The following is a 23,463-nucleotide window of genomic DNA, read 5'->3' as shown; positions in this document are numbered from 1 at the left end:
TCTTTCCTGACATATCTCTCTCTCTCTCTCTCTCTCTCTCTCTCTCTCTCTCTCTCTCTCTCTCTCTCTCTCTCTCTTTCGAAGAACCTTGAGAATCTCCGCGCGCGTGGAGGGATCTATTGTTTGGTTATTAGGTTTCACTTGTCTCCGAGCTCGAGTTAGCGGTCGCATTCGACTACGTTCGCGTAATTGAATTCCGGCCGTTTGGCTGGCCAGTTGCGTATTATTGGGTCAGAGGATACGCCGAGTCCTTTCCCATGCAAATGAAGTAGACGCGGATGAAGCAGTTTCGGCTCTGCCCTCTCCCTCCCTTCTCTCCGCTTCTCGTCTCCTCGCTTCTCGTGCACTAGCTTGTTCACTCGCTCGCTTCCATCACCTTCCGTGGCCACGGCATTATTATTCGGCATCGACTGTAACACCTCGCCGACCTGTCTCGCCGCGTTGTCTCTCAGGATTAATCCCGATCTATCCGGCTCGTGTATCCGTTCGTGTATCCCCATGTATCTCCTTTAAATAGGGGATCAAATTAAATTTGAACGCGCGACGCGATCATAGATTCTCGGTCGAACTTTAAGAGTGACATATCACGTTCTTTGTTTCTCCTTTGTCAAACGTGACATTCGAAGTGTAATTATAGTCGATACGCTCCTCCCCTTTCAACCTCGTAGACTGTGCTGAACAGTTTATGTTGAAGCGGTACTCTCTCAAAGTGAAAATCAGCAGAAATATTTCCGATTGAATCAGCGAAAGAAGCATTTCATCGACAATCAATAAATATTCCCTGATTCTCAGTGTAAACTCTCACTTTGATGCTCCGTCGTATATCTCTCTGCTTTTAACCGCAGTAAAAGTAAGATTACGCTACAAAATCTGTGGTATATAAATTCGTTATAAGAGAAAAGTATCAAAAGTCAGGCAAGAAGTAGATAAAGTAGACATCAATATAAAAAATCAGCAAACATCGCTAGGACGCGTATCTAATCCTGGCCATTTTCATTGTTTTGGCCTTTAAATATGAATGTTTAAAGACCATTTAAAAAACCTCAAATGTACAGACATATGTTGCATATATACATATATTCCCTGATTAAAAAATTGAAATATTCGTATTTAAAGACCGGAACAATTAGAACGTCCGGAATTAAATACACAACCGGGAATTGGTACTTTTATCTTTGCACTGTACAAAATTCAACTTGCCGCGTTCGTGCTCGTGGAATTAACGGCTTCCGTGCAATTTACGTGCAATGGCACTGTCTGCGTATGCAAATTACATGAATAATGAGAACAGTTGCTATCAAATGATCCTTTCAGTGAGATTTTACTGATTGCAGCGCTATACTTATAACACTGAGTCATCAGTTATAAGTATTTCAGTGAAGAATAACACTGTGATTGTACGTTAGAGAATGGTATTTCTCAGGGCGTACCGTAGTAAGAAGGAATGAACAACTTTGATTATTACACCGCGCGATTTGACGTGTGTTTGTGTATGTATATATAAGCGCGCGACAGAATAAGGGAGTTGCGGACTTCCATCAGTACATTCAACAACGAACACGATATGCGTACGTAACGCATGGAGTGGAGGATCGGGGCGATCCTGGGGGCGGCACGGTACAGCATGGTACGGTGTAGTACGGTACGTACGTCGGCGAAGTTGAATCTAACGAAGCCGAGTAGTTGTTGACTGCAAAAGCGAATCCCCGCGTAATAATGCAACGCGCCGCGCTGTTTTGCTCACGGCTCTGCTCCGCCGCAGGTACAACCGGAAACCGCAATTGAGGGGAGTCGACCTGAAAGAGGGCTGTACGCGCGGAAAGTATGGCGTACGTATTTTAATTATGCATTCCATATTCCTGCGTATCTATCGTGCGATTATATTACCTGGCTGCGATATTACTTGAAACAACCATCTCGAACGCGACTCTCTCCCAGCGAAGCATACGTCGGAAACTGCGCGCTCGTGGAAAACAAACAAAAGTGCCATATGCATAAGAGTGGCGTATGATAGCGAGCGAATGTCATCATCATTGACTCTGGAGATTTCTCTCAATTTCATTTCTCCCGAATCGCGCAGCCTTCGCGTGGGGTTTACTTTTTACACAGTTTTTTGTGCGGTTTGAAAATTATTCGAGGTGTCCGCGTTAAATGCCTCTATCTCTCTTGCTCTCTCTCTCTTTCTCTCGTATGTCCATGTTTATTTAATAAGCAAGGAAAATTTTATACCCTCAACTGTTATTGTTCGGTCATGCTTTTTAGAGTAAATCCTCCCGTTTTTTTAGCCCCTTCCCTCTATTCTCTCTCTCTCTGTCTCTCCGTCTCTTTCTCTTTGATTCGGGCTAGAGCGGCGGATGAATGTGTTCGGGAAGCGACCGCAGCGAGCTTCATCCCGCTAACGATCGTCGAGGGTGCGAATATGTATCCTCCGCTCATTAAGGCGCCTTTGTGCGGCGCCGAGTTGACGCGAAAACACCGGGATCACGGCTAATTAGTTTTTAAGCTCCGCGAAATGACCGCGGCCACTCGTTACGATTTCTGCGGGACAATCGCACCGGCGACGACATGGCGTTTGCGACGTGTGCTCCACGTTGCGGCGACGATCGCCACGACACGAATGTATGAAAATTGCTGCGGAGTACCGTTTCAAAGCGCCTGGTTATTGCGAGCAAATTACACGAGCATATTCCAGAGGCTGTTTGCGCGGTGGCGTTAGCTTGATTCTCTGTCTCTTTCCCTCGCCCCCCTCTCTCTCTCTCTCTTTCTCTCTCTGTTACGTCGCGTAATGGACGAAATTACGTCTCGGGGTAATCGACGTCGTCGTTCTGGTTTTCAAAGATCGCGAACGCGCACCTCAAGCTTCTTCTTTTGCAATTCAATTTCTATCTTTCGACGCGAGAGCTCCGTGATTACTGTCGGTGCAACGAAGTTATTCTCTCGCGAATAATCCGCGTTATGCTGCCGCGCTATCAATCATCGGCGCCCAGGAAATCCGTATCGAGATCAAAACAGATCGACTTTATACGGAAATACTCGTAACGTTCCGCTGTTCTTTCCGTTCGCTCAGCGTTTACGATAAAACAGAAAGCGTGCAAATAAAATCCTTATTTTCCAATATTCTCTCTCTCTCTCTGTTTCTTTCTCTCTCACTCTCTCTTACTCTTCGTCGGTCTATCCAATCGATCCAAGCCCTTAATTTAATCCGATTGTTACGCGCGCGCGCGCGATACCCCCGATCGGACGATAATTGGTATTACGTGAAGAATTCCAATCCCGAGTTTCGCAATGGCTGGACGGGTTAATCGATTTACGGGACGAGTCGTAAGAAGGATTAAACCGGGCTGAGCTTAAACAGACCATTGCACAAATTGCCAAATCGGCATCGCGGCGCCATTCTCGGCGTCGGCAGCGGCGTCGTCATCGTCGTCGTCGTCGTCGTCGTCGTCGTCGTCGTCGTTGTCGAAATCTACGTAGCGCACGGCCGTTCCCAGCCATAAGCTTCCCTTTATTCGCCCATTCGACGTCTCCGTCTCGTCGTGCCGTTCCACGCGCGATTTATTGATCCACGCACAATTCCACCTCGCCACGGCCAACATCAGCTTCCATCTGTCCGGCCCAATCGCACGTTGAGAGACGCGCGTGTTTCGGGTAAACGTGATGGTTCTTAACTCTGCGGATACTCACCTAACGGTGGGTACCTCGGGAACAGTTGATCGATTCTCGACGAGCTGCGATTTTATTAGCCGGTTACACCTCCGGGGAGAACTCGTGGTATAGAAGCGAGGCTAAATTACGATACGATGAATTTCTTTTGGCGAGTCGATTCGAAAGTCTCGAAAAACCGCAGTTAATGCAAAAATATCAATACTCGGACACGTACCTAATCTTGATCATCTTATTATTTTAGTCTTATTATATCAGTCTCTAATCTGAACTTTATTATCAAATTTTGTTATTTAGCCTACAGATAATCTTATTTTATTTTGGCTTTAAATATTTAAACTTTCCACATAAAAAATATGTTTTATATATTTTGGAACTTTAAATATATAAATATTTGTATTTAAAAATCAAAACAACTATTCAGGATTAGATACATGTCCGAAAGATGATACTTTTACTTTACATTCAAAAAAATATATACTGCATTAAAGTAAATATCACTTGTTTCAAGTATCTCATAAGTTTACATATTCGCAAATCTGTCACAAGTCACGTGCATCAAATTTACTCCAAAAACATTTTAAATCTTAGTAAGTTTAGCATTGCAACCAGGAATGTTAAATTAAGGACAAAATTCAGTTTCCTCACTTACACAGAAATGAGACAACTTTTTTTCGACAAAGTTTTATAATATTCCAGCAAAGTGAATAAATTTTTCTTTCGAATACATGATAATGAACTTTCTTCAAATTTGTGATAAGCGTATCTTAAAGCTATTATCAAAAAAACATTGTTGAAGACAAACTATTATTTAAAAGTAAGAAAATAAATTGAGTGATCTCGCTTTTCTTAGAACGATGCTTCTCCATGTATAGAAACGACGATTTTCTGAAATGATGGATAGATAGATTTATTCAAGCTTGGGATACTAAATCTCTTTGGACACACGACAGTAATAAGAGAAAGATACAAAGGCTTGTAGATATGATGTTAGAACAGAGAAAAGACATGAAACAAAACTCCAATGTGACTGCGCATGGTAAATGCAATAGGCGAGCTAAAAGAAACACTTTTATCAGAAAGTCATAGAAATGACGGCCTTCTGAAACGATCAAGTAGACAGAATCTTTTCCTCTGGAAGGAACTCGTGAAAAGTGAATATCTCTATGCTTTCATGTTAGAAAATTTTCACGAGTTCACTAGAAGAAAAAAGATTTAATCCTCCAACGGTCATATTCTGGGCGAGACGCTAAATGTGCCTCTTTGATTCTCAAATTGAAGAAACGTTGTACGAGCGTTACGTAAGAAACGCAATTTAAGATTAAAAGGGCGTACACTTAACGCTGTCGCAATACGTCCAGAACGCGGCATCCGCCACGGTCGAAATGCTCGCGCGGCACATGAGGTATTTTTCAGGGGAAAATGGTAAAGATTACATTTCGCTGTTTTCAATTTCCACCGCGTGTGCATGTCGACGCTTTTCTCCTTTTGCGTTCCACAAAATTGTGATACGCCCGCTAACTGGTTAACAAATAGCGGAGCATTCGCGTATAACTCGCGCTTCGCTCCGTATTGCCCGATTATTGCGACCCAGATTTACATACGATGTAAATCCAATACATAATATAAATAACACGCTCCACGTATGGCGCGCACGTTAATCCACGGACTTTATCCGCTACTCGGATAATCGGCCTATATGAATTCATCCGGGCAACATTAACGCCCGCGGTTAACGGACGTATGAAAATTTCGCGAGTTCGCGCGGTCCCTCGATCCACGTCCCGCTCTGGTCCAGTCTGGTCCAGGCATGTCAAGTCCGTGTCTGAGGGCTGCGTCGCGCGAGGACGATTCGATAATAACCGCGCGGACGAATTCGGCGAGTAGCCGCGTCGGGGAAAGAATTCGCCGGGCTTAATGACGCCGTAACTCGCAATTTATTCAAATCTATGCTAACCGACATTATGGCTCCGCGCGCGCTCTTCATTCAAATTGCCGGTAAATCATATCAGCCAGCAATTTACATGCCGGGATCCTTAATTCGCCGTCTTTATTACCGAGCTGGCGGCCTTTGTCGTCGTGCAATATCCTCGCGATGCTCGTCGCCGTGTGTTTCCGCCCGTATAATCTACAATTTTTGATCCCCCACCCCTACCCGCGAGCAAACTACTCTTTCTGTCTCTCTCCCTCTCTCTCTTTGCTCCATTCTACCGGCAGAAAATACGCGGCCGACCCGGAGCCCGCGAATAAACCCGACGCGTTTCATCTCGCGTTTCTCCGCATCATCCACCACTGGCCGCCTGTTCGAAATTTAAATATTGATTCTCGCCATTGGCGCTCGTAATGGCGTGCTTCGCGAACTCGGACCATTCGGAATCGCAGATCAAAGTTCCCGGTTAACTGAGTTAACTCCACGCGAGAGCCGCGCCGGCGAGCTCCAGCCAGCCAGACAACCAGACAGACAGACAGACAGACAGACAGACAGACGGACGGACGGACGGACGGACGGACAGACGGCCCACCGCTATCACCGCGATTCATTATGAACTTGGACGATGCAAACGTATAGCACGGGACGATCCTCTACCAACACTACCATCCGCAGTCGCCACCGTCATTGTCGACTCCGAGACATTTCGCCGGGCGTTCGCCGTTTTTGCGAAAGTTGCGCGCAGAGCGACGCGTTTACGACTCGACCGTGTGATATATCGCTGGAGCAGCGGTTGTTTGTCTACAACGTGGCAGCGGGTTTATCGCGAGCTCGCCTTTTGCCACATTGTCTACTCGTCTAGCCGAGCGACTGCTGAACGAGGCGTATGCCGTATTCTTACAGAAGTTGGCGGCAGTCCTTGCTTGCCCCGCAACGGCGAGGATAAATTATTGCCTTCTCACGTTATCGCGCGCGCGCGTGTAGCTCGGACTTTTCGGAAATCGAGTCGAATTAAACGCTTGAGTAACGAGAGCGACGCGTCGACGGCGCGATCGACTTTCGCGAGACGGGAACCCGTCGTCGCAGATCGCGTCTGTGCTTCATTAAAATCGCCGTAATCTCCGTGAACCGGATTTCTTCCGCTCGAGTTCGCGAGAATTACATATTCTCCAAGATATTCCGGATTTCTCCCAGGCGCGCGCCGGTCGCGCGATGACGTCTAGTCCCTGCTGTTCCACTCCTTTTTGAGAATTCCAAATATGTTCTTACTTGTGGAAAAGTAACGTAAACGATACTCTTTAACAAAACAAAAAAATATTAACTCACTGTGCACTATACATATCAGAGTTGGGTGTTTATGCGTAAATTATGATATTATATGTCTAAATGTAGACAAAATGTAACCTGTGTATGAAATATCATCTATGTAGACGATGAGTACGTGGGTGTGATTTAAAGAACGTATAACTTGCTAAAAAATTAATTAAGGACATTTTATATTTTTGTTTTAGACCTTTAGAATTTTGGTGTAAACTTATGAACGTTACTTTCTAAACAAGTTAGACTTGATAAAATTGTCTGATGGAATTTTTTCATTTACACACACGCATACGCACAGAGTTAAATCTGATAATCACATGATAAAATGAAATCTTTTACAATTTCAATTCTTTTTACGTTTGTAATTAATATTAAAAATAGATATTTTATCTTTTTATTTAAATTAATTTTTATTTAAATTAATCTTTTAATATAATTAATTAATTTTTAATTGATCCTTTTTATATATTTTAATATACAATTCTAGATGGAATATTCTAGATAATTCACAATGTCTACGTAGAAAACGATTGTAGAAAATATATCGCGTAGAAAATACATGAACAATATCCGCGTTAACCTGATCTTGAAATCTATGACACAGCTTTGATATATGACAGGATCGAAGGGGTTAAACGAAGTTGACAGTTCACACATCGTTTATTATCAAGCGAATCAGATCACACTTCCCGATCGATCGTCAGTCAATTTCGTCTTGCAGGCGACAACTCGAAGACACGCTAAATGCCGCGAGTCGCTTCCTTCGTTCATTCGGCCGTTTGGCAGTTATTCGGGAAAGTTATCGCAAACTCACACTCGCGGCCCAGACTACGCCTGTTTCCAAGCTGGTGCTCCGAGTCCCGTTCCCGTCGATCGCCCTCATCCGATGAGCGTTCATTTTCGACTCCCGTCGGCAAGTTATCGCTCGCAATGTACAGAGCACACGTAATTATCGCGCGCGCATTTGTTATATAAAGTAAAAAGACTAACGAAGGCAGCCCGTTAAAATCGCTGGCTCGACGAAGTTGAGCGGCTGAAACTGCAACAAAATAACTGAGCGTTTTTTATTATCTCATGTAGAGGGTATTGGGAGAATTGGAGAAGGGCGAATTTTCTCGTCGATTCTCGCTACGCGTGTCACCCGACACGTACATCCCGTATTGTAATCTGGCAAGGAACAGCGTCGCCGTGGCTATCCATATCCATTCGCGAATGAAGTGGACAAACAAAAGCTCTCGATGCCAGTCTCGGCTGTTGTTATTGATATCCAATATTCAGGTTAAACACACGGGAAAAAGAGAGACAAGAAGAGCGCGAGGAAAGGAGGGAGGGAGAGCTCTCTGACGCGTTCCATCAATAAGCCGTCATTGCCATTGATTTTCGCGCCGAGAATCGGCCGTGAATCGCACAAGAAGGGAGATATTTGAATAATTTAAACATTCCCCGGCGCCATATATAATCGAATTTCCAGCGTGCTCCTTCATTTTTATTTTCTTCCTTGCCTTTTTACTCGCGAGTTAGAACGGGCGCCGCTTCTCTTTATCCGCTGACAGCGCTTTCCCGAGGAGCTTAGCTCGCGAGTAACGAATTAAAATCTTACGTAAACTTAATTTCGTTTAAAATACGCCGGAATCCAATGGAAAGTTTCCTGGCTCTCGGGATCGCTTACGCGCGTTTTAAAGAATAATCTATATCCAATAAGGCGCGGAATGTACGGGAAAGAATGCCGCGTCAGGATATAGCCGGGACATCCCGCACACGGTGACATCGTAGTCATAAAGCCACCTGGACGTTCCTCTCCCTCCCTCCCTCCCTCTCTCTCTCTCTCTCTCTCTCTCTCTCTCTCTCTCTCTCTATATATATATATATATATATATATATATATATATATATATTTACAGTGGAACGCAATCGACATCCGCCGGCTCGTTTATCCCGGAAACGATCGGCTCACGCATCAATATTTACTCACGTCTTCGACGAATGACTGCAAAAACGCGGATCCGCGTTCCTCCTTCTCGGCAATCCCGTCGTTCTCGCGAACCCAGCATTTTCGTGGACTGTCGCTCTCCCCTCCTCGATCTTTCTCTTTCTCTCTCTCTTGGGAAAAATATATGGGGGTAAGTCGACTTATCGCCGGCCGTACGTGCCGACAATATTTGTCGATTTCGATTCTCATCGTCCTTTCTCCGATTCCGAAACAACCGGACGCATCGACCTGTCAGGATGTAGGATTACGTGACGCGTGTCGGGAAGAAGAATAGCGATTTTGCCGTAGGATGCTGTTGCTTTGCGCGGTAAGGGGTGGGCAAATTCGTCAAGATATAGCTGGAATGTCGCGATCATTATGACACGCGCGTTGCGCGCTTGATATTAAATTAAAATTTATATTTAATTGTGCGGTTAATTGTGTGCGCTTGGATCAAGAATAGATTGATACTCCACGGGAAATATAACGAGAGATTAAAATCGCGCCGATATTCATGCGCGGTCTCGGGTCTACGTTTGGAATAATTATTTCACTGTGCAGATACAATGTTATCGGATATCACGGAAGAAGAGATCAAGTCGAGATTTTGATCCAACTTTCAACTACAATATATTCCATTTAATTTAATCCTGAAGTGTATACCAATCTGTTTCGATTTTATTTAACCTACAAGGAGAAAAAGGTTCGGTTATATAATATTAACGTGAGTTTGTGGTTGAAACAATGCGTTTTAATTGAAGGAAATAAAATTTCTGATTATTAGAATCACACACAAAGTTGGGTCATAGAAACTACAGAAATTATGTGTCATTCAACCAAAATGGTTCGTTCGTTATGAAGACTTCATTAAAAATTTCTTTCTCTTGTGCCAACTTTGCTGGGAGATTCTTTTTAGAATCTAAAAGTGGTATTTTATGCGTTCTCTGTCATTTAGAGACGCCAAGTAGAACTTCAGTTTCCACGTGTATTAAGCATATATTGATCCTTTAGCTATTAAAAGATTGTGATGGAAGGTAGAACTATAATTTCGACTCCGGAGCTTCTCGAACCGAAAGAGAAGTCCAACGATCAAATATTGAAATCCGTCTTAACCACTGCGGCCACGGTGGAAGGTTCGGTGTCACGTTAAGTCACATCAGCCATTTCTCCAGGTGGCCGGATAATCCTTCGCAGCTTGATAATCCTCCGAAACTCGGTACACCTCAACGAGTAGGTAAGCAGGCAGACAGGCAAGGAGGTCCCGAAGGATCATAGGGTGTCGCCCCGTTGACGTTCCTTGTGTATTTCGCGGGATCGAAAAGTTTGTCCGGGATCCTGAGGCTTGTCTTGAGTCATGCGGGTTGCCGATTAAAGTTAAATCCACGGAAACGTATGCGACGCGGTTGGGCCGCTAATCGCTGCGGCTACCGTCATTCTTCGACGGCGATCGTAAAAAAGAACGATAAGAATCGCGCGACGGGTTGAAACTCAATAAAGCGCACCCGTGAGCGTGGCCCCTAAAATTTCCCGCGAATTTACTCGAGAGTGAGAGAAGAAGCGAGAATGAGAGAAAGAAAGGCACAGAGAGAGAGAGAGAAGAAAAAGAGAACGTGTCCGAGATAACAACAATCGTCTTGTATATATGTATATACAAGATGTCCAGCAAGTTGCAGCGTAGCCATGGTGTGCAAATATAGAACATATTAAGCTGAACAAAAGTATCCCTACTAGTTTTTAAACAACCACGTAAAATTTCGAGATATTAATGAGAAAGTTTGACGAGCCAGAACGCGCGAGATGTTGTGACACGGGCTCACAAGATCTCATCGAAAATGACTGAAACGCGACTGCTTCCTAGCACAGATAGATATCAGCTGACAGCTGAAGGTAAAGTAATAATGCGATCGTCGTATAGACAATTATACGCATCTCAACGTACCGCGAGCGTGTCGTGTCGCTGAGAAGTAGTCGCGTTTCAGCCATTTCCGATGAGATTTCGCGCGCACAGAACTCGTCCTACAACGTAGGTTGTAACATGGTTCGATCAATTTTTTTCCATTAACATCTCGGAAATTTACGTGATTGTTCGAAAAATAGTAGAGGATCTTTTGCTCAGGTTGACGCGTTCCACTTGCACACCGCGACCGCGCCGCGAGAGTTGCCGGACACCCTTTGTATATACGATGAGTCGATGAATCCAGAGAGAATAACTCGGGAAATACATCGCGGGCGGAAGCTCGCGGTGAAAGAGCATCAGCGTTCTCGTAATCGAGTACAGTGCTTTACATAGTAAACAGAGCTCTCCATCCCGCTGTATATATTCACCATCCAATCGGTCGCCAGAACCATAGTTGCGTTGCTTCGTCCGCCCCCCTTTCCCCATCGCGGCGATATAAATATACGTCCCCGTTGCAACGCGATAAAGAAGTAAATTATTTACTTCAGAATGAGTCGGAGAAAGAAAAAATTAAACGTGGGAGAGAGAGAGAGAGAAGAAAGAGAAAAATAAAGGGATTGGATATTTGTGTTGGAAAATTCCGATTCTCTCGTCGATCGGTTATGTGCCGACGTCGGAAGTCTCGCGAGTTCACCCGAATAGATTGAATCCTGACCCCGTCGGACAATGCTAACCGGTTATCCGCGTTTTTCCAACGGATCCACGTGTCTCTCATGAATACGACTGTAAACGCGGCGCGCGGTTGTTCTTATCGTTATCAGCGGTCCGGCACTCCTCCCAGGAGCACTCGAGGAAAGGGGAGAGGGGGAAGGGAGAGAGAAAGTACAGAAAGTTCTCGCTAACCCTCCGGCGCAGGGACGAACCCAGAAGATCTCCCCGGGGACGACGACCGTCGGAATTAAACTCCTCGTCGTCGCCAGATTCTAATCTAAATGTCGAATGAAAATATTGTTCCACCCTCGTAACTCCCGAGACCCCAGAAGAAACTCCTGACGGGTGTGTATCGATAACGTCCTTACAATCCTAAACCAACAGGCGACGATCTCCTGCGACGTAGTCCCGCGTGTCTTTTGTGTTCGAGTGCGATATCAGCGTGTCGTTAGAAGTGGCCGCTCAACTTCTCTTTCCCACTTGAGAGCGGCCGAGCGCTCAAAGAAAAGGCACGCGGAGCCACCCCTCGCGATGCGCCCCTGTCAGACGACGTTCAATTTCGCGAGAGCCTTTTCCCATCGAAGCTCGATGCCGGACTTATCCTCGTTTCCGCGGCTTCGTCGAATAAAAGGCTATCATCGATGCTGAAAGAGAGGAAGAGAGAGAAAGAGTGTGTGTGTGTGTGTGTGTGCAGACGCGGTTTGCAGACGCGCGTTTTACGATTCTTGCCGCGAGTCGCCCGCTGTTACTTTAGCTCTGGCTCTTGCTCTTGCTCCGACGGACCCCTTCGCAAGACACGCCGGTGTCGATGAACTGCTTGCACCGCGGACTTCCACGATATACACCGGGGGATCACGGAGCCAGTGAAATATGGGCGAAACAGGCCAGACATATGCGATGCACCAAGCAGAGACCACGCCGGCCGGCATCGTACGTGCACACGCGGGATGTATCGGGATCGTCATTATTTGCGCGCAGCAGCCCTGTTCTGTAATTCAGTATTGGAGTTAACAGTTTCGTTATCGTTGCGCAGCTTTTGTATACCGTAGAAAAGCTGCGCAACGATAACGAATCTCCAATAATCGTTAACTCCAATAATGAGTTACAGAATAGGGCTATAGGAGAGTTTCTTCGACGATTGAGAGAACAAGCGGACGAGGTCGGATCGTGAAAGTCAAATATTGAATGAAATGAAAGTCAAAAACTCTTTTTATCGAACACTTTCACTTTTCTTTTCTTTTTATTAACACGCTGAGTGATCACAGGAGACTAGCATTACGATACTACTCGCATCTTGTTTAGTCTCTTTGTTTAGTTACTCGTTTTGTTCAGTTATTTTGTTTAGTTTACTCTCTCACAGTGAATCGATAAAAATGTTTCTGATCGAATCAGTAGAAGAACTACTTCATGATCGGTGAGTGTTCGTTGATTTTTAATAAAAACACTCCCACTTTGCTCTGTCTTGGTCTGTCTTATTTCTCACTGATTGTGACCAGTGGAAGTAAAACTTCACTGCAAAATCTATAACACGCAAATTTGTTACAGGTTGTATCAAATCTAACTTTTTGTGCTCGTGACGGTGTAATTAACGGCCTCTATGACCTTGTGTGCAGAGAGACACTATGTTCACGAAATGCACTTATTTAAATCTCTCGATTTATTTCACTGTTTGCTTTATTCATATTTATTCGTATTTATTCGTATTAATTCGTATTTATATTCTCAGTTAATTAGTCTGAACTCGGACAAAACATCTATTTACGATTCAGCGAAGAACCCATCATGGAGAAACAACAGAATATCCGTCCACCCTTTGTACAACATTTCCTGCACGGTCTTCGCGCATCTATCACTTTCATTCACCGACTTTGCAAATCAATGGCAGTCGCCCCGCGTCTCGTCGGGAAGAATGGCGCCATCGCGTCGAGTCCATAAACACTCTTTCGACGGGAAGTACGGCACGCAGGGATCCAGACGGAAGAGTGTTGTTCTTGCTTAGGACCCTCGCCGCACTGATTTGTCAGCAGCGCTACATTAGCCTGGTCGGAAGGGCCAATAAAGCGCTTGCCGGGTCGCGGTCGGAAAAACGGGGTTCCGGTAGGAAAACAGACGGGCTTATCAGGGCGACTCGTCCGAGCAGGAGGCGCATTGTCGGGAAAAGTTTGACGATAAGTACGGCCCGGCTCTCATATTCGCCATAATGAAGTTCGGAAAAGCATAATTTCGAGCGTCCGGTCGCGATGGATAGCCAGCGCCGGAAATTGCGACACCCGGAAAATGTGTTTTCGCCTCGGTTATTCGAGTCGCGGGGTGCGCGCACATGAATATGTGTGCGTTGCGCGTGTACACAGGATAACGAGCTCCACTTGCACACGAGGACTTAATTCGAGACAGTCTGTATAATTAATAAATATGTGAAACAACAAGTCTCCTTTCTTCGTACTCACTAAATTTCTTGGAGAGTGGAGTCTCACTCAAAATGAATGAAAATATTTTCACCCGAAGCAACAGTGAAAATACTACCGCTTGCAATCGCAAGAGTGAATGTCTCATTCAAGTTTAAAGTGAATTCATATGAGCGAATGTTTCATTCGGAGTAAATGTGTTTCTATGAAGATGGCGCCATAGAGATGTCCTACTATTCCCATCGAGAGTTACACAATTTTCCATCTTGCACATAACACTTGAGATTGAAAATTGCATAAGTAACTCTCTAGTTATAATGGCTTTAATTATGGTGATTTCAGTCTGATTCACGTATAAGGCCGTAAATCGTGTGACTTTCGATGCAAGGAATGTGGCAGGATATCCATGACGTCGTGTGTACATATTTTTAATAGGGTTTTAACAGTTTAAACGATTTTTTCATCGCATTTCAACATACAGCCCAGCATAAGAACATTGCAAATTTTTTACTAGCACATTTCAGAGTTCCCAAATAGCGCATGTGAAAATTGAAAGGATAAGAAATTACTAAAAAAACGTCGAGCTCTGTTTCTGGGTTACAGGATTCTGTAGCAATTTTTGCTACAAGATTCTCTCCGTGCAGTTTACAAAATGGTAGAACGACTTTTCTGTTCAGCTTAACGAGAGTATACGAACGGTCGGACACCAAAACACCCTGTATATACGTGGTAAACGAGTAAAGATCTTCGCAGTAATAATACGGCGAGAGGGATCTCCGTATTTTCGTTCGATGTCGGTCGGACAGCGTTATTGCTGGCATTTGTTACCATTTCGGGCCGTAATTGCTCGTAGGATTAGCGATTTGTCAATTAGACCGACTTAATTTATTTATCGTCGTATTCGCGCGACTACAATTCTTTCGAGCCCGACTTACGTGCATCCCGTGGAGTATCCGCAAACGACGCCGTGCTACATGCGCTTCCTTAACGTTCTCTTAATTTAGATATAGGATGGTAATAAGAGCACTGCGGCGAGCTGCGCCGTTCGTGCCGCCGACGAGTAAGCTGCGGTTACGCCAGCACGAAAACACCAACACGCTCTCGTGTGCGTATAGATGTACGTTCGCGAAAATAAAATCAGCCGCTCGCGAGCGATCGCGCGCTCGAATAAAAATTTGTTCTACCGCAAATGTTCAGAGAACGACATTTGCACGCGCGCGATGTGATTCAATTTGCATATAATTGCAACAAAAATCACGATAATGATCGCGAAGTCCGAATTTATCGCCCCGACGCTTGTTTATCCAGATTGTGCGTGAACCCCGCGACGCTTCGCTTCTCTCTCTCTTTTTTTTGCCCCCGAAAATAAATCGGGTGCGGGGACAGAAAAAAGGCCGCGTTGCGCTGAAAGATTTACGCCGTAATGGAGTGGAAAAAGCGAAATGCCGTCCGGCCGAGAGAGCCGAAACTCGCGGCGGAAGTCCCGGGACGCGATATTTATGCTAAAACCGCGTGGTGTAGCGTTAGCGCGATGGGAACCGATCTCGCCGTGAACACGGCTCGACACTCAGCGGCCACTCTGGGGGATCCCGGGGCCTCGTCGCGCTCTCCATCGCGACGTAATGCGTGTTTACCGCGGCTGCACGCACTTTAGCACGTCTGGTAAATATAGCCGTCCGCGACTAATCGCCGACTAAAAGTGGCCATCGGCGAAAGCGAGCGCATTTATCGCGCTTAACAGGACAGAATCGATTCGGCTGAGAGATAATGAATTTTTTGCAAGAGGGTAAGTGAGAGAACGGCAGGGGGAGAGAGAGAGAGAGAGAGAGAAAGCGTTATTTGTCAAGCACTTTGGACTGAAACTCTCGCAAACACATAAACACTTGCAGGAAAGAACATGATAATGGCAACAGTACAGGGTGTCTGACAATTAATTAATCTGCTGTATGCTCTCTCTTGAAATGAATCAATCAAACATCACTGAAAACAGTGAATATACACTGATTGCAGTTATAAATATAGCACTGAAAGTGCTATATTCGTAACTGATATCAGTGACTATTCACTGATTCACTTTAAGACAGTGCAGATTAAAATTCAAACAAAATGTAAATGAGCCGCGATAGTGACCTCTGTTGTGTGCTTGTGCATCAAATCAAACTGAACAAAAAAGTCCTCTATCCTTTTACAAATAACTATGTAGATTTTTAGTTATTGATTAAAAAGGATTAGTGCATAATCATGCGCGACTATCATCAATCTTCTTGAAACTATAAATCCTCTTTAATTAATAACTTAAAATTTTTCGTGTTTGCGAAATGGTAGAAGAATTGTATGTTTAGTTTGATAAATTCTACATGCACAGTACGGGTATGTTATCAACTGTGTGACACCCTATGTAGGTGACAGTTATACGAGTTTAGTGTGTGAAATTAATATATATAGTTTAACAAATTGTTTTGTAGAATTATTGCAACCAAAGTTGTACGGTCACGAGAACTACACAATTACCACACTGTGAAAGAGAAAATATCTAAAAAATAAAATATATTTGTTCGATAGGTATTAATGATATATTTATCTAAATTTAAATTGTTTTATTTAAATAGAATTTAAGCCAATTCTTTGGAAAATATTTTATATTAATATAAATAAATATGTTTGTTATTAGAACCCACCAAAAATAAAGTTTTTGTTTCTCAGATATTTTTCCTCACACCTAGTGAGTGTGTGTACAGTGACTTTAGTTATTATACTTTATAGAATTGCCACCACCAAGTCTCTTTCTTTAAGTGCGGTATACTTTGAATATATTAAATTCTCATTTGCAAATAAGATGTAAAAAAATATTTAGTATTATATAAAAATTGACAAAATCACTAGTAATGTAAAAAAAGGTGAAAATGAAAACAGTCCGAAATGACGCACATCCTAACGACTAAGCTTTGCTTTTCAGAAACAGACGGAGAGAGGAAAAGAGAAAAGTAAAGGGGGGAAGAGTGTGCAGATAGAACCGATGAATTTTTACGATAGAAGACATGTCTTATTCGCACGATACGCGATCCGAAACGCGTCCTCCGAGCATGCAAAACTCCAAAGCGACGCGGTGTAAAATCCGCGGCGCGACTCGAGAGACGCAACACGTATTGAACATGAATCTCTGTCAAAATCGATGCGCAACTCGTGTGCAACATGCATTTGATGCATGTTGCGCTGTTTCGAATCGCGCGTTAGTCGTATTCGATACAAGCTGTCTTATGCATAGAGCTGGCTGTTGGCCGTGATAACGTTACATCGTAAAGGGTCGACGTGTAACAAATGTGAGGAAAGCTAGGGCCAACAGCTGCATCGCATAATGCACGGCGACGGGGAAAGTTACGCGGCATGGATTCATTAAACTATGACGGTTACGGAGCGTGCGGGCATCGACTCGCTCGAATTAATTATAAATTATTTTATATGTCATATTAATATATAGAAAATCTGCGAATATGTCCGCACGGAAACGCTTTTTACGTATTTCGAAATTTTGAGCGCACGCCGCGTATTTGCATCGACTTTGCGCAGTGTATCGCGTAATATCGTAAAATGACAAAGCTCGCACGATAACGATAACCGTGCATATACTCGAGCAGCTCGTTCGCCCGTCGTTCCCGTTCAAGCGCCGACGCTGAAAATATCGGCAGTCCGGCGGCGCGATTCCGGACGAGTTCACCACGAAAGCTATTTTTTTATTATTTTCCTCCCGCGTATATTCTCCGGCATCCAGCGGGGAATCCGTTCATCAAACGGAACCAACGAAGCGGCAAATATCCCGCGGAAAGGACGATGGTGCATATAGAGTATGATTTTTCAAAGGATGGCCGATGGAATTGATCGCGCGCTCCTCTCTCTCTCTCTCTCTCTCTCTCTCTCTCTCTCTCTCTCTCTCTCTCTCCCCTCTTTCTCGCTCCGGTTCTTTCTTTTTTTCTCTTTTTTAAATCTCACTCGCACCCTTTTCCTGTTCCCTTATTATATTTTGCACTGATTTTTCCCGACATCCTCCGACATTTATTAATATATTACTTTAAATAATATGAATACATATTTACATCAATACATTTTTAGACATGATTATTATTCCGTATAGAAATTTCCCAAAATTTTCCTAGAGATATAATATAGATTCTAATCAGAATACCCAAATTTGTCTCAAAATTGGTTGTTCCGCTACGATACTAATTAGGAATCTCATTAAAAGATATATATATATATATATACACACACACATATATAATGTTAATATTCTCCTCTCTCTCTCTCTCTCTTTCCCTGCAGAAAACTAACCAAAATGCTGTGTTCGTAAATTTTTACGGTAGAACGATATGTTTTAAATGGTAGGAAAGATTGCATTGAGATTTACGTAGAATCGCTCAGGAAGCAAAATCTTATCACCGTTTATGTTCCCGTGAATTACCTTTCCCCATCATACCGTTCATAGCTCAACAACCGTCCGTGACTCGACAAATGCGCTTAATTAACGAACACCCAGTATCCAGCAGTTTCTATAGACAAATGGGTACGAGACGATAGTTCGGGCTAGCGAGCGAAAGAGAGACGAAACTTTCGAACTTTATCGTCGCGATGAGATGGCTTGCTCGTTTATCCAGACTTTATTATGTCCCCGATGCTTGTCACGGTCCAGCGAACGCGTCTTGGCCCGATATTGAAAAGTCCGGATCGGCTTCTTTCCTCTTTCCATCTTTCCCCGCACCGTTTCTCCACGTCCCGACCCGGGAAGGGGACCGTCTCTCCCAAGGCGCTTCACCTTTTATACGACGTACATATCCGATTCCCAGACTGCGTTAGCGAGAGACGAGCGTGTTGCGTTTGCCGATCATGCGAGGAGAACGAAATTGATTATGCGAGCAAAGGGAGGCCTCGTTCGCGCATGGCGAAGACCTTCCTCCCTCTTCGCTTTCTCTCTCTCTCTCTTTTATGACGACAGGTTAAGCTTTCCAAAGAAGAAATTAGAGGCGCAGAATAGCGTGAGTAAACGCAATCTTCTCGCAATCTGCAAACTTGATTTTCAATCGACATTACCGTCATCCGTCTTTCCCAAATTGCCAAATCCGCGAGGTGTTTATTATTTTTCACATTTACGTTCACGCGCGTCTACGTTTACGCACGTGAGATACACACGACGATGTGACCTCTCGCAGCGTTCATATTTCCGAATGCCATTGTCCAAGCTGCGCTTTACGTATTTCGCGGAACGTATCCGACGAGACAGACAGACAGACAGACAGCCAGTAGTCAGCCAGTAGCCAGCTAGCCAGCCAGGCAGACAGACAGAAGATGGCGACGTCGCGTCACGTCGCGTTGCGCGCCGTCCCGAAAATTTCGTTCCGCGCGAAAAGCGGAACAGCCGCGTGCTCAACGAGCCGCCCGGTGCATTGCGGCGCGCGATCGAAACCGCGGGGTCTCGGATAATAATGTAATTGGATAATTCATAGCGAATAAGCGCTCGCGTACTTGCGCCTACGGAGTGCCCCATTATCGCGGACCACCGGCTTTGTAATGCAAAACCAATTTCCTCGTCTCACAGCCTCTCCCATCCTCTCACCGTCTCGCTCTCCTCATCGTTCTCGTCGCTCTTCTCCTCTCTCGCTCTCTCTCTCTCTCTCTCTCTCGTTGCCCCCCGCGGCCCCTATCCACCCCGTTATCCGGCACCACCCCTCTCCCCTGTGTCTCTCTGGCGCGTAATCGCTGCGGGAACTTTTCTTTTCCACGAGAGAGCGTAGTCGAGGAGAACAAAAGAAACGCTCCGTGGCGGAGGAGGACGAGGTAGTTCGGGCGGAACGATGGAGAGGACGCGTCGCAATCGCGGAATATTAATCGATCGCGACGGCCCGATAAGATTGCGCGCTAACTCTCCGGTTCCGCGCTGCCGACGATGAATTTCCAGGCAGTGCAGGCGCAAGCGGCGCCGCGCTTTTGGCTCTCGTCGGAACGGCAGGTTCGCCGGAAGTAGGTCGGATGTCTAAACTTGATTGAGTGTTGATTCTCAGCTGGCTCGAGATAGCGCGAGCGCGTTGCCGTCGTTTGATACTTTTTATTATTTCTCTCTTTGTCTCTCTCTCTCTCTCTCTGTCTCTGTCTCTCTCTTTCCCTCTCTCCCTCTCTCTCCCTCTCCCTCCCTCTCTCTCTTCTTTGAAATCTCCTTTCTTTCAAAGCATTACGCTATCCCCGGAATGTTCTTCCCTTTTGCGAACTTATTTCTTCCCACCACGGAGAAATGACGGAGCTGTCGGCGTTTTGTTTGAAAGGAACGTCACGTTACAGAAAGATGCATTAGCGAGTCAACCTCGATCCGAGACACCGGCCTGTCGCCTGGAAAAAGTAAGCAAAGTTTAAAAAATTCCAATCAACCACCCGGACATTCGTACTCGCGGTATGCCCCAACGTGGACGGTGTATCGATACCCGAGGGGAAAAATGTACACACCGACCGTTTTTTATCGAACTTCCGCGCTCGCGTGCAAGCATTCTCCGCGACCATGTACTATTTTTTATATAGGCGATCAGTGATTTTTTTTTTATTATCGCCCACTCGATGGAATCGAGAGGGGGACACCCAGTAACTGAGTGAGTAAGTGAGTGAGTGAGCAAGCGAGCAAAGGAAAGAGAGAGAAAGACAGAGGAGGGAGGGAGGAGAAAGGGAGATAAGTCGGCCGATAAACGGTTCCGATTTATTGCGTCATTAATTTTGTTTATCGACATGCGAATCGCGCGATTGCGTTCACAGCGACTACGTCGGCGAAATTCAGTCGCGGAATTAGGTCGCGCAAAAACGCGTCTCCCTCCCCCAGCCCCCGGTGTGTTTACTCGCGCGTAATTTCGCCGTTCGCTCCCTCGCACATTTCTTTCGCGTGTGTCGATGATATTCACATGCAACGAGCCGCCCGCGCCCAATATCTTAGCGCCGAATTGACATCGTTATCTCACGATTAGCGCGAGGGAGTAGCGCGATTGTCCCGCGGACGTCGCGCAACGAAGGAAGATAAATTACGTTCGGTGCGCAACACTCGGCGAACGAACTACATCGCCCGCCGTCTCTGCATTATCGTATCGCGCCCGGGAACGTCGGAGAAATTCGGGATTTACGTCGGCTCGACGATAAACCGTGGGCGCACGAGCACACACGAGAGCTCCCGCGGAGGCGCCGAGGGGGCAGTAGAAGAGGCGGCCGCATGGTCGGACACGTGAGATGAGTCCGGTAGAGGGATTTCGCACGTGATAAGGCTGCGCGAACGGCCGTTTCTCTCCTCGCCGTCGGGTCGTTTCTCCTATAACGCCGTTTCTCCCACGCGCGGAGAAGAAGCCGAGGGAATGAGAGAACGAGAGAATGAGGGAAAGAGAGAAACAGGAGGGAGAGAGAGAGAGAGAGAGAAAGGGAAACGGTCCCTGGCTCCGCTCTGGCTGCAGCTAGCATACTCGTCCTGTCGTAATACCGTCCGCCGTTATGTCCGGTACGTGGCGCCCGTCCCGGACGCCGTTCCCGACGCGATCGGGATATAAACTCGACACCAGCTCGCGATAAAGCGCCGTTCCGCCCACCGTTGTGACCGTCCCCATGTACGACGCTCGACAATGAGCGGCCGGACGCCGAAGGACAACGATCGCGGACGATACGATTCAAAGGTCGCTTCCGCGACAGATACGCCTCGGTCCCCGAGGTGTCGAGTCAACCCCTTGTGACCTCGTTTGTTGGAAGCCCGTAGTTACGCACGGCAGGAAGGGAGAGACAATTCGAATACGTATCGAGATGATCTCGTATGATGTAGACGATTCTATTTAAGACTTATTTAACCCTTCAGTAGGCGCGTGTATTTTTTATCTTCCTAATCTATCGCTGTGAATGTAAATTTTGCTAGGATGTATATTTTTTTTTGGAAATTATATACTGTATAAAAAATAGACTATATATATGTTACAAAAAACGATTAATACCGCCATTAATACTTTAAACCTGGTTTTTCATGCGACCAGCATTGCTTGCATTCAATAATTCCAAGGAAGAACTTCACAACTAAAACTATGAACAACCGCCATTGGTCACAAGGAAAATCAAACTTTTTTAGAGTGTCAAGGGCTAAGGGAAATAAAAAAGTTGAATGTTTTATCTTACATAGACTTTAACATCTGTAGACTACATGCATCTAATGTGAACCCAGACTTTCATGATTATCATAACACGAAGCAATCAATGATGTAAGTTCTGCAGTGTTTTAAATCAGATTTATCAATCAAATATATCGTATTAAGTTAATAATTAAATCACACAGTGTAAATGTAAATGTTGTGTTACATTGATGTAGCCACAAAGCTGAAAGTTACACTCAGGCTTTCATATCATATTCTACATAACATATTGTTCCGTATAAATTCAGAGCATCTTTCTCCCATTTCATTTGCAATTCTATTTCGTCATTCTATGCGATAAATACGAGCGCTACACGAACCACTTATAAGGGACGCGAGCTTTACGAATGGCCTGATGAAGTTATCACCAAATTTGCATTTATCTATCTGAGAAGGCTTGAAGATTTCCCAGGCATTTTCAGACGCCTCTTGATTCGGCCTCTCTTTTTAGTACATCAAAATTTGAATTATCATTTGTGATTTGCAATTGATCTTTTTAATTCGTCTCGTTTCGCAACGTGTATATCAAATGAATACACAAGTGAATGATTAGAAATATAAATATCGGTCAACTCTAAATTTGCGCGAATCTTTCTGCGCGATAACGACATGGTGGCCCGGCTAACTAACTGCAGCTGTGACGCAATCATCGGAGACCGCGGCGCGAATTACAGAACGCGTGTACGGGTAATTGCAACCGCTAAATGGCTGCAGTTTAAGTATAAAGACAGTGTCGTTTGTACAATTGTGTGTACGTACGTTACGCGCGTCGCCGTCGGCGAGGAAACACGAGCTGGACCGGCGAATTAACGGGCGTTTAGTCGCATCGTGGACGCGCGCAAGACGACGCCGAGGATGGTCTCCCCGGTGTTTACGAAGCGTAACAGCTTCGAGGGAGGATGGGAGACGCGAACCGGAATGACCGTCAACGTCGACGTTGCGTTACGACGTCGGGCCTGAGGCAGGATGGCGTCGCGACGGCATCCGTTGACGAAAGCGAACGGACTGACTCACACGGACGTTTTATGTCTCTCAATTCGAGCTTTTGTTTCGGGCAGAATTTTTATTCTGTTGAGATTGATTTGTCTCTTTAATTAATATCCGATATACTGCGTCAGTTCGGCTAAAGTCACGTCATTTCACGCGTTTAAATTATTACTTTCGCGTTTTAATTATTTACAATTTTCCGTGTATCCTCCTATCCCCTTCACAATTTTTGACAATCATTAGCGTTTTTTTGCAGCAACTAAGAAAATTAATAATTTGTTTCATTAACAGAACATTTGAAAACCATTATTTTCATCATGCATACACATGAACATGATAAACTTCAGAGCATAACCGATAGTCCAATGAGAGAACTTATGTTTTATGTTACCAGTTCG

General features: G+C 45.0%; 1 protein-coding gene and 1 long non-coding RNA gene across 3 annotated transcripts in view; one reads left to right on the top strand and one right to left on the bottom strand.

Annotated features, from left to right (window-relative positions):
* Positions 1-23,463, top strand: part of LOC116842134 (ATPase family AAA domain-containing protein 1-B-like) — a 188,467-nt gene that overhangs the window by 133,148 nt on the left and 31,856 nt on the right.
* Positions 7,410-23,463, bottom strand: part of LOC116842135 — a 43,474-nt gene continuing 27,420 nt past the window's right edge. Inside the window, exon 5 of one of the 2 annotated variants that reach the window (XR_004377678.1) lies at positions 7,410-7,952. This is a non-coding gene — a long non-coding RNA (uncharacterized LOC116842135). Of the gene's footprint in view, positions 7,953-17,891; positions 20,268-23,463 lie in introns of those variants that run through there. The other variant, XR_004377679.1, reaches the window with a different exon arrangement.

Source organism: Odontomachus brunneus, unplaced genomic scaffold (genome assembly GCF_010583005.1).
Source record: "Odontomachus brunneus isolate Ranch 3 - 2012 unplaced genomic scaffold, Obru_v1 Obru_scaffold_021, whole genome shotgun sequence".
Lineage (NCBI taxonomy): Eukaryota > Metazoa > Arthropoda > Insecta > Hymenoptera > Formicidae > Odontomachus > Odontomachus brunneus.
This window is presented reverse-complemented; position numbering and strand designations above follow the sequence as displayed.